At 39.7% G+C, this 12,156-nt stretch overlaps 1 protein-coding gene across 4 annotated transcripts in view; it reads left to right on the forward strand.

Annotated features, from left to right (window-relative positions):
- Positions 1–12,156, forward strand: part of LOC147236203 (stromal membrane-associated protein 1-like) — a 152,530-nt gene that overhangs the window by 38,912 nt on the left and 101,462 nt on the right. The window lies entirely within an intron of this gene.

The raw sequence follows: 12,156 nt of genomic DNA on the forward strand, positions 1-12,156 counted from the left end.
CTTTTAATTATAATCAGTGGGATTAATGAAAATTTCGAGATAACATATGAGTTTTTGGCTATGAAATCCCTAAAAGAAAAAACACGGGGAGGGGATTCATATAAAGAGGCTCAAGCTACCTTGGAGTATGCTTGCTAACATTACCGCAGATGGATCACCAAATTTGACGGGAAAAAACGTCGGGCTTCGTAAAAGAATCCAGGAGAGGGTGAAAGAGGACAACCCTGAGCAGGAGGTAATTTTCCTAAACTGCGTGATTCACCCGGAAGCACTGTGTAAATCCAGCTTGACCACGTAATGAAGCCAGTTGAGAAACTTGTTAACTTTATTCGAACAGAGGGACTTCACCATGATCAGTTATTAATTTTCTTGAGGAAACTGACGCTGATCACAAGGACTTGCTTTGGCATTCTAATGTCCACTGTTTAAGTTTGGGGATAGTATATCAATGACCGTGGGAGCCCAAACTGGAGATTATTTCATTTTTGGAGCTACTTGACAACACTTGACAATTTTCCTGAGCTGAGTCACACAGATCGGCTTTGTGATTTAGCCTTTACTGAGGACACACTGTCACACATGGATGCTTTTTCTGTTTATGTTTGATATTTACTGTTAAATGTGGTTTCATATGTATCATATCTTGTGCTTACCCGGCCCGTCTGTCAAATTTTAAGTTGATGTAGCCCCTGCTATAGAGCATCAACCATAGAAGCTAAAACAAAAATAGATTCTTTATTTTTTCCAAAGCAAATATTTCCTTTATCTTCACTCTAGTCGAATATTTATAGACCTGATTATTCTTTAGATAATAAAGGAAATCAGGGGACCAACAGGCCTGATCACAGAAAGAATTAATGCTAATTAGCTGCCATGAAGTAACTCAAATGTGCTGGTGATAATCTTTAATAACTCATTTTTGCTTTTTCAGCTCATTTTTTGGTTGTGATTTATTGTGCTGCATAATGACACATTCTTTAAAGGCTATATAAAGATAGAGAAAACGAAAGTCAGAGCGGGAGGACCCCTCATCAGCAAACCCGGGCCGATGTGCCCCCGAGCATCTTTCTTGACTCAGTCATCACATGATCGCTGCCCGCTGCTCCTGCTCAGCTTGTGTTTATCGTGCGCGCGCGCGTGGTCACACGCGGTTAAAAGGCAACGCCGCCTTAATAGAGTGCAAGAAAGAAAAATGCGACCACAACGGAAGTTCTCAAAGACAAGTAACATGATTAGACCAAACACTGGAAAAGTAATATGAACCGCGTTGGCCTCCTGCACACGCTCTATGGGGGTGCTGGGGGGACACGTGCCGACACATACACGTGGAACGGACTTAAAAAATAAAGAGTTGCTGTGAAGTGAAAACACTCAAACACAAACAAGAAATGTGCCGCATTACCGATAATCCAGACTGGCTCATCTTGTGCATCCCTTTGTACAACCCCATTCCCCACTTCTGTGTTTCTGCTCCTCTCTTTCTCTCTCCCTCTATTTCTCCATCTCTCACTCTCCTTCTATCGCCTTCCGCCTTTCCGTCTTGTTTTCCCTGGTTTTTCTCTGAAGCATCGCCAGCAGCCGGGCTGTGATCTAGGATCTGTTTCTGCCACCCACTCAGACGGCTCGCCTTTTATATGCAAATTAATTATTAAAAACAACTCATTATCACTTTAAGCATTTTGGTGCAGATGCAGTAAGAAGAAGGAGAGGCAGGCCGCAGTAACCCTGAGCTATAGCTTGTTTGTTTGCGTGCGTTTGTATGTTGTATGTGTTTGTAATGAGGGGGAAGCATGTTGCTGCAACTTATTTATTGTGCACTTATAAAAGAGCTGCGCTTATTGTGTGAATGTTGATGTTTACCTTGTATCAAAAACGTGCGTCTGATCAGCGTTGATAATGGGACACGTCTTCACTCTGAAATGATTGGACCGGCTTCATCAAAAAGTTTAGCATCGTTATTATGTTTAAAAAAAAAAAAAATTAGTGCGGTTACAGGGCGGCCCTCGTCATATATTTACTTTATTAACCTCCATGAAAAAGAATACAATGTACCTGAATTTTTTTTACAGAAATCTGTTACTTTGAATTAAATCATTTGAGAATAGATTCATCCACATATGCTTGAGCTGCATTTAAAGGTTGTCATTCATTCTTTCATCCATTCATCATTACAGCTTAACCTGTTTATTTAGTTTATTTTGTATATATTTAGCATGTAATTGCCAGAGTACAGCAACGTGTAATTCATTATTTGCAGTTTTTGCTTTTTTTTAAATTTGTGAATGTGGGCGGCACAGGAGCACAGCGGTTAACGCTGCCACCTCACAGCAAGAAGGTCCCTTGTACAATTTTGACTGGGGGGCTTTATTTATGGAGTTTGCATGTTTGCCCTGTGTCTGTAGGGGTTTCCTCTCAATTCTCTGATTTCCTGCCAGTCAAAAACCAGTTCACCAGTCCATCAATTTATCGCAGACCTAAAATTACACGGGTGAATGAGAGGATCGGATGTCTTCTATATTCGATCAACTGGTGACCGGTCCAGGGTGAGCCCTGTTTCTTTCCCAATGACAGATGCGATAGACTCCATCACTCCTGCAAACTTGAGTGCAGTATAAGCGGGAGAAAGAACTAATGAATGAAGAAATCTCCATCCACATGCTGTGATGTACTAATAGCTCTGTGGCAGTGATGTGCAGTCAGTAGAGGCAGGGGAGGCCGGGCCTCACCTGTTAGCAGGGAAAAAAAAAAAGCAAAATAAAAAAATAAATGGTTATAATTATTAAGTGATTTGTACTATAGAGTTATTTTCCACGTAGCTTCACCATTTTTAGTTATTTTTTCAAAAAATCGCTGAAAAAAAAAATGACATTTTCCATTGAAATATGAAGAAGAGACATGCGGTGATGATGTCAGTGCCTCACCAGCCATGAACCTCACCGCACGTCACTGCGTTGCCTCTTTTTGTGTCTTTTTCTTAGAATGTACAGTGAAAACGTGCCTTACAAGTGCCCCATCTTACTAGATTTCTGAGATCTGAGCCATCAATTTTGATACGAGCCGATCGCCAATTGTGATACAAGCTGAGATCTGAGTTACGAGCAAGCACGATGGGCGTTTGACACTGAAGTGGCCACCGCTGCCTGTTTAAAAACAGTCGGATACACCTACCGCCACTAGATAGCCCAGCAAAATAACTGAAAAACAAGAGAGAGTTGAGCATGTTGTTGAATTGTCCATGAAGAGATGGAGAAGTGGTTGTTTATGAGATTCCATGACTGAGAGCATCATATGTGCAAAGGCAGGAGACATTTAGTGGGATTTGGGGAAGCAGACGGCAGGAATGTCATTGGGGAGGCATAGGAAGAGTCATTCAAAGCATAAAGTGTAGCATAGGGATCAAGTTGCTTTTAGAAATACATTGTATATATTGCATATAATGTGTAGCAAGTTATTTAAGTTGAAATAAATAAAGTCCCCCAACCTCCTCTGCCGATCTCCCCAACTACCGCCACCATCTTCATACGATCTTCCATGTGAATACACTTAATTAACCAGTTTATTTCTTTACATTCTCTTTTAGTATATATTGTTATTTTTTATGCATTATTTGTAATTTGCAAAGTAAATTTATTCTTATTTAAAACAAATAACAAGAACAAGGGGCTGGAACAGATTACTAGCATTTCATATATATTGTTTTTCTTTATGCATTATATGTAATTTACAAAGTAAATTTATTCTTATTTAAAACAAATAACATAAACAGGGGGCTGGAACAAATTATTTGCATTTCAGGTCATTTCAAAGGGAGAATGTAATTTGAGTTACGAGCCGGGTCAAGGAACAAATTAAACTCGTAAGACAAGGTTCCACTGCATTATGAGCTCCCCCACCTTCGCCATTTTGTTATTGTCTGAAACAGAACGAGGGACTTGGAAGTGAAATCTGCACTGCAGTCTAGTGATGCTCTGCTTAACAGCACAGCAAGCTTAAAGCACGGGTGGAAGTATAAGGGCAGTGATGTTTGTTCACGTTTAAAACTGACGTAGCTCTTTATGTGATGTAACATGAGCATTAAACAGCCCTTAAGCTAGTTTCAACCGGGATAAACATCAGTGTGATGTTGATCTAACAGCATTAGTTAACTAGTTTAACCAGTTATGTGCATGTGTGTGTGTGTTGTGCCCAGTCATTTTTCAGTCTTTACACACACATGCATACACACGCACAAACACATATGCAATGCTAAATCTTAAAAGGATGTTATTTTTCACCCTCAGGGATGTCAGGTGTGGGACTGAAATCCAAGCACTGGTTTATTCTCTACCAAATGATATTTTCAATATGAATCCCACTTCAATGTTATTATAATTGTCATTATCTTTTTTAAAACAATTTCTTTGGTATGTTTGAATTTTACAACATTCTTTGGTAGCCCCAGGCTGAACTGAGTGGCATCCTAATGATTCTTGACAGACAGACCTTCTGGAGCTCATGGGGAGTTCAGTCTGAGAATTTTTTTTGTGTTGGAGGTATTTACATGGGAAGTGTGAGAAAAGAAATGGAATAAGCATAAATAGAAAAAAAAAAAACGTGCAGTTGGCAAACGGGCACAGACACGTTACTTACACATCAGCCGTATCAAATATTACCCAGTGGAAGTTATTACAATAGATCTTGGGCAAAGATCCATTGATTATGAAGCCATGATTTCTTTCCAATGAATTATCCAACCTTTTTAAACATTTTTTAAGATGAGCAGAAGATAAATTGGGTCCCGGACAGTTATTAGCTGCTGTGAAAAGGTAATAAAAAGCTGCCTGGTCACACCCTGGAAAAGAGAAGGAAAGTTTTGGCTCAACAACCTATTTGAGCTTTACCACTCATCTGATGATTTCTACCAAGATAACCTCAGTAATGAAAGCAACATTGGAATATCATCAACTCATGCCAATACATCGTAATCCCAAGTAATCACTTGTCATCCATTAGAAAACAATTTACTGCAATCCGGACTTGAAAAGATTACTTTCTTTGCTTGGCTGTCTCACTTTGTTTGTTTCCCTGAAGTGAGTTTGAGATATTTTTTTTAACTGAGCTCTTGTCCTGCTAGCAATATTTCAAAACTTCTCTCTCGTTGTGTGATAGTCCCAACTTTATTATCGGGACATTTCAGTATTTCAATAAATGTGCTTATTTGATATAGATGTGTCAAACAATCTTGTGGATGTAGCTGGAATTCCTTTTCATTTAGAGTTTTAAAGGATTTTTACTGTTTCTTATTGTTTATATCCATCTGTGGGTATGTGTGTAAAGAGTGACAAAATAATGTTTTTTTTTTGGAGCAGTTAGCATGCGGCACATTTGATCGCATGGATAGAAGTGCAGCCACTGCATCTCTGGCGCTCGTACAGCCAGAGCTCATTGTTCTGTCATGATTGAAATAATGGCAACGTACATGTGTCTGCACACATGTTTGTTTTTGTGTTTGTGCGAGTGCGTGTGTGCTACTACAATGCCTGCACACAATTTCAGCGCTACTGCAGTTGTGGAGACATCACAGTGCATCACGTAACCTCAATGATTGGCTGAACAAACGCCACAAGAGACTAATGCAGTTGGCCTGGAGGAAGACTTGGCTGCAGCTCAACCTTATTTTCTTGCGTTAGTCACAGGAAATGTCAGAGATCTCCTGTCCACACACACACACACACACACACACGCACACACACACACACACACACACATACACACACAACCCTGCACTCCCCAGTGTTCCAGCAGCAACCGTTCCAGTTAACTTCTGTTGTCCGCTGACATATTGTGTGCGACATCAGAGCTCCGGGGGTGTGTGTGTGTGTGTGTGTGACCCAAGATGTTTTTTTTGTTGTGTGTGGAAATACAGACTACTTCTCAGTGAGTTCAAAAAGTTATTGGACATGCTTTATTATTCTTTCTTTTTGTAGAATCAAGGAGGTAAATTAACATCCTTGTTTGGAATTTTTTTTTTGCCTGTGAGTGTGTTTGCATGTGTGAAAATAAAACATGTTTTGTTCCGGGCTAATATAGATAATGCTTTATTAGTAACTGTGATCACCAACAATAAGAAAAACAGTTTTTAAAGATATGCTTCCACCTCACAGTGAGAAGGCCGTTTTTCCCAGGACCACCTGGGTTCTCTGGGTTTCTTCCGCCAGACCAAAACCATGCATTGGGTTTATTGGACACCCATACATTGCCTGGAAATGTGAATGAGAGAGTGAATAGTTTTTTGTATGACAGCTGGGATAGGCGCCAGCAATCCCAATTCCAGGTTGAAGCGTTATCATTAATGGAAGAATGGATACATTTCAATTAATGTAGCAAAACTACAGTCTTATCTTAAAAAAAGCTCCTGCTCTCCGCAAAAGCTTATACAGTTTACTGCAGTACGACAGTTCTTTTTTTTTTTTGGATTCAGGAAATGTATTTCACTGCAGTTTTTCCAACTCAGACATAAATGAATTATCTTGGTGAGAACTTTTAGCATTGAATGCTCATTACTATCAGTCAAGTAAACTGTAACTAATGTCTACTACTTAGTAAATACTTGGACTGTGCTACCCCTATGGATCTATTAATAGTTAACTGACAAAGTGTCAGAGATATTAATGTGGTTCTAGTCTAGCTTGAGAAATCCATTATAGCCATAACTTTTTTTTAATGTGGAGTAGGAAACTCTCCAGGGATATGAACAATGACCAAGGAAAGTGTCACGGTATCAATGTTTCTCATTGCGTGTTATACAGTGAAGTGCTCATATCTAAAACGTCTGCAGTTTTAATCCTCCGCTCATATCCAGTACCCATATGTTTAATGGATTTGCAGTGGCAGCAAGTCATTATAGACTGAATAATTATTTGGCAAATATGATAGATGGAAAGCCCCTTTCCTATATTACTTGTAAATTTTCTTTTTGAAATGTAAGTGTCATGTGATGTGTATGATGGGACTTTGCAACAGAACCTGCTGCAGAACCAAAAGTATTATTAAGTCAAACAATGGACCTTTATTAGGGCCAAGAGAGGTTGCTGGTGTGTTTGTCAGTTCCTTGTTTAATTGCAACTCGACACTTGCTGTCCTGACCGAAGGAGAAAAAACCTTATGCTCAGCAAAAAAACAAACAAAAAAAAACACAATCAGTAAATATCAGTATCACTAACCAAAGATAGTAATAAAAGCATATAAAAAATCCTGAAGAAGTCCGCAAACATAACACACCACATGAGAATTTCACTTCTTGTGTTGTAGTATAAACATAGTAATAAACATTAATGTAATTCCTCCGCTATTAACACTACTTCTGCTACTTGGTCTTTATGATATATTGATTCCTAGGAATTTGCAATGATAAAAATGACCTTATCTCTTCCTACCCCTACTAAAACTACTATTCCTACTCCCATGATGATCATTAAATGATAAGGGAAAGATTTTCGCAACTATCTAAGAAAATAGCCTGTGCTTGTCACTGCACAAAACAATATTATACACCATATTATAGCACCATATTTCCTCAATTACTAAAAATTCCTGGTAGGCAACTTGCTGTAAGTGTCGAAGCACAGGAAATGCACCAACGTCATACAACCTCTCAGCTCCCTGGCTCTTTCTCTGGCCAGCTGTTACACTGTAAAAGGGTCTTGTAGTGAAATAATTGCAGAGCTATTTCCTTATTTTGGCTCTGTAAATCATCAGGCCTCATGTGTCACGGCGTCAACAGAATCGTGTCGTCAGCGTACAGGCGGGTTTAACGCGGTGAGGAGACAGCCACGTTGTTTATGAGAGGTTGGATTAAAAAATATCTACAAGCGCCGTGAAAATTTTATCAATGAATCATAAAAAATCAACACCCCATCAAATATGGACGGTATACTAGTTTATTTTCTTAGTGCACAGGAATGGGTGCCATAAAAACAGTTCTTGCACTGTTTTTTATGGGATTATATTAATTTGGACGATTTTTTGATTATCCTAGATGAGTTGTGGAGGGCATTAAAGCAGCCCGAATCCCAAAATTGAACATCTGTCGAACCCGTGTCTTACAGAGCGGGAGTCTCAGCAACATGCCGAGGCTTCACAGGAAGTGTGTTTGCCGAGGTGAATGGATTGCTCGATAAGAACATTTGAGGTTACTAGTTAACATATTAAAATCAGGAAGCAAATAATTCAAAGTTCTAAGTATAATGATACAAGTCAACCTCCTCTCCCATAAAAAAGAAAAGAATAAAAATAGGGAGGCCAAAGGACTCAGCCGATTGCTTCGAGCTAATAAATTTGTTCAATTGCCCAACTCTATTACTATTGTGGCTGTAGTCAAGGTCATTCAGCGGAGCATGACTCACTGTTTTAGAACACTGTTGAGTTATTTTATAGCCTTAACATCCAAACCCATTCCTCACCCTCCCTCAATCTCTTTTTATTAGTCTCTCTATAACTATTCCTCTTTGCTTCAGCGAGTGTCCTCCCCAGGACTACAAATAAGCTCCTAGAAGTCTACCCAACAGACAAGTATCAGTTGAGATGTGTACCATCGCTCACACTACTGGCCATCATGGGGATGCAGACACTTCTAATCCCCAAGTTCTAATATCTATTCAACCTCTGTTCATCCTCTTTCACCCAGCTCGTACTACTCCTCTTGTTATCTACCCTCTCTTTATCATTCCAGCGACCCCACCACCGCCTCCTCCTGTGTTCCTCTCACTTATCCTTTTTACCCTCCAGCATCTTCTCTATCTTCTTCATCAACCCATCTGCGCCTCTTTAGTGCTGTGTCGACATCTCTGGCAGCATCAAAGCGGGAAGACGAGGACGTTTTAGGGAGAGGGAAACAAAAGACATCAACAGAATAAGCAGGGGCGAGAGGGTGCTCTGAATTCAAGTCTTGGCCTCGTTCGTTCGTTCGTTCTTTCGTTCGGCACCACGGGCAATAAGAGCAAGCGGTCCTTTGATGCCCCAACAGCTGAGGACGGAGGGCAGGGGAGGAGGAGGGAGGGAGATGGAAATGGAGAGAAATGAGATATGGAGAAAACATTTTTCTGTCCTGCCCTTGGAGTGACATAGTCAGTGTCGGTTACCGAGCTGCAGGTTGCACAGTGGGCAGGGGAGTCAGGAATTGGGAATGAAGTGAGGCTGGTGTGGCGTGAAGGATAGGTCAACATCTGAAACTGATGCAACCTCTCTTTGTAAATCCACCATTAACCTTTTGTTTGATGCCCGTCTTTTTTTTTTTTTTTTTTTTTTGTGACAAATACAATTTGAATTTAGCAGCATTTCACTTTAATTATTAATCGGCGCAAAGGATTGCCTCATAGAGACGAAGGACGCTACTACTTTTTAACATCGCGCTGCCTTGCTCTGACAGTGAAACAAAAGCAAAGTGATCTTCAAGCAAAGACATTTTGAGGACACTTGCTGTAGGATTTTTTGTTTTTTTTGGTTTCTTGTCATGAAGTTAATTTACAGGTCAAGGTTGTGCCAATAGTGTGCTTTGTATGGTGTTGATCTCACAATACAAAAGCATGATAAACAGTTCATCACACACGGTTTTTATGTAGAAATCATTTGTATGCAAGACAGAAATTGCATTTTTTTTTGCAAGATATATAAAGCTACCTCTGTCCATTATTTCATTTTGCATTTCCACTTTCACTGTTATATGTAAAAGGAGGAATTAACTATACAATGGTGATTTAAATCGGTATAGTAATTCAGAATCACCAGGGACAGCACTCCACTAAAACACCTCTTCACATTTCAAGATCTGATGAAAATTTCATGATGATGGATGCAAGCAGTTCAATGTAAATGTTAATTTTGTAAAGATACATTTTTTTTGTACATTTTATAAATCCCTTGCGGAAAATGGTTCTCTGCATTTAAACCATCATGGATATCTCATGGAGGTGAGCAGCCACTTGGCAGCATCCGGGAAGTGGCATGGGGTGAATTGCTCAGCAACAGGAACTCAGGAAAACGCTCAGAAACATTTAGTTAAAAGACCACCGCTCTAACCACCTGACCTGCCTCGTCAGATGTCTATTGCAAATCAGTTTTTGCCGAGACAACCCCAATGTACACCATGTTGTCGCAGTGGTTCTGTGGTCCCTGGTTTGATTCTGGCTTAGGGGCTCATCTGTGTGGAGTTTTACAATCTCTAGCTTTCTGTGTGGCTTCTCCAGTTTCTTCCCACAGTCCAAAAACATGCTGCTGGTTCACGGGAGACCATAAATCACCCAGACATGTGAGTGAGAGAGTGAATGGTTGTTTAGCTTCTATATTTGGCCCTGTGATCGTCCTGCGACTGGTCCAGGGTGAACCCCACCTCTCGCCCGATGACCCAGCATCCCCGCGACCCTGTATGCAGGAAAAGTGGAAGAAAATGGATGGATGCATGGAATTTTTGTCATTCCATACAAGCAAAGATTGTACAAAGATTGGGCAAAATTGCAGTACTGGGAAAGTGATGTATTTTGTTGCATGTCAGGACTGTCAGAAATTTTGAATATTGGGATAAAGTTCTTTATCTTCTCCAATGCAATTAAAAAAACAAAAAATTCTTTTCATGGTATTCTAATATTTTGAGATAGGATTTGCGAGTTTTCTAAAGATAATAATCAGCAATATTAAAATTATAAAAGGCTTGCAATATTTCAGTTGATTTGTAATGAATCCAGAATGAATGACATTTTTGTTTTTGTAATTGCATTACAGAAGATAAATAACTTTATCACAATATTCCAATTTTCTGAGACAGTCTTGTGTAGACTTGAGCCACTTAATCAACATGTAAAAAAAGGCATTTCTACTTCTAAAATAAGCAATCACTGTACATAGACTTGATCAAACACCTGCTCTGAGTCAGTAGACTTCAATAATTACCCAGAAGGTCCAGATTGTGCTCGCAGACTGAATATGCATGTGAGACTACAGGGGTCTGTGAACATTAATCTAGGATTTTAATGAGTTTCACCCAGGTTGGTTTTGACATTTTCACCCAAGTTGTCATTTTTAATCAGGGACTTAGGTATAACTTTGTGTTCCAAAGAAACTTTCACAGAGTGAGGTCAAATGATATTTGGCGTCTTTTCAGCCAACTTAAAGGCCCCCGGTGGAAAGGCAATGACATCGAGGTCGAAAGGCATCGCAGCTGTCTGGTCTTCAACCACCCTCTCTCTCCTCTTCCTCTCGTTGCTTACATTGCTATTTGTCTCGGCACATTCAGTGAAGCCTGCTATCTACGTTTCACTGTCCAAATGGTGTCACGCTCACTCCGATCCGCCACCGGTAAGGGTTGTCATCACAGAGGGAATCCAGAAGCTTGTTATACCCGTCATGACTCTACTCCACCCCTGAATTACAACATAGGAGGGTTATGTTGGTTCACAACAGGTGGCCATCTTTTATCGGAGGCTTAAAAGAAGGACCCCCCCAAAATAATGGCAACAGCCTTTATTTTGCATCCATCACTGAACTGAACAGGGGAATATATGTACCATACATACATGTACTTATTTTATTTTATTTAATTGTATTTAATTTAATTTAATTTAATTTTATTTTGTTTTATTTTATTTTATTTTATTTTATTTTATTTTATTTTATTTTATTTTATTTTATCAAGGGTGATATTTTTGAAATTGTAATAAAATATTCTACCATGTGGTCTAAATATTCTAAGTACATTGAGCTCAGTAACATTCATACATATGTAAAGTAGGCATATTAATTCGACAGTGAGATACTTGTAAAAATAGAGATAAAATGTTAAGCTTGAATGAAAATGTTCATATTCTACCAAGCAGTGATGCTCACAATGAGACAAGGCAGTGACCGATCACCAGCTCAGAACCCTTCAAAACACTCGAGTGGCGCGGTAAAAACATTTGTGTGAAAACAACCAGCTAGTGTCTCGGTTTGACTTGTGGAGTGCAACTCAAACCGCGCACTCTGACTCACAGGTCAGATGCAGGTTAATATTGGTCATTTTTACACTCGGCCGAGGGCATGTGTGTCAGAGAGACCCTGCTCTTTCCTTGCAGCTGTGATGATGACTACTACCTTGCCCGGCCCGGCAGCAAACCGTAGTGAACTCCTTTTTTTTTCCCTCTAATT

This window comes from Fistularia commersonii, chromosome 2 (assembly GCF_037954325.1).
Source record: "Fistularia commersonii isolate RoL2024-O1a breed Wild chromosome 2, RoL_Fcom_v1.0, whole genome shotgun sequence".
NCBI lineage: Eukaryota > Metazoa > Chordata > Actinopteri > Syngnathiformes > Fistulariidae > Fistularia > Fistularia commersonii.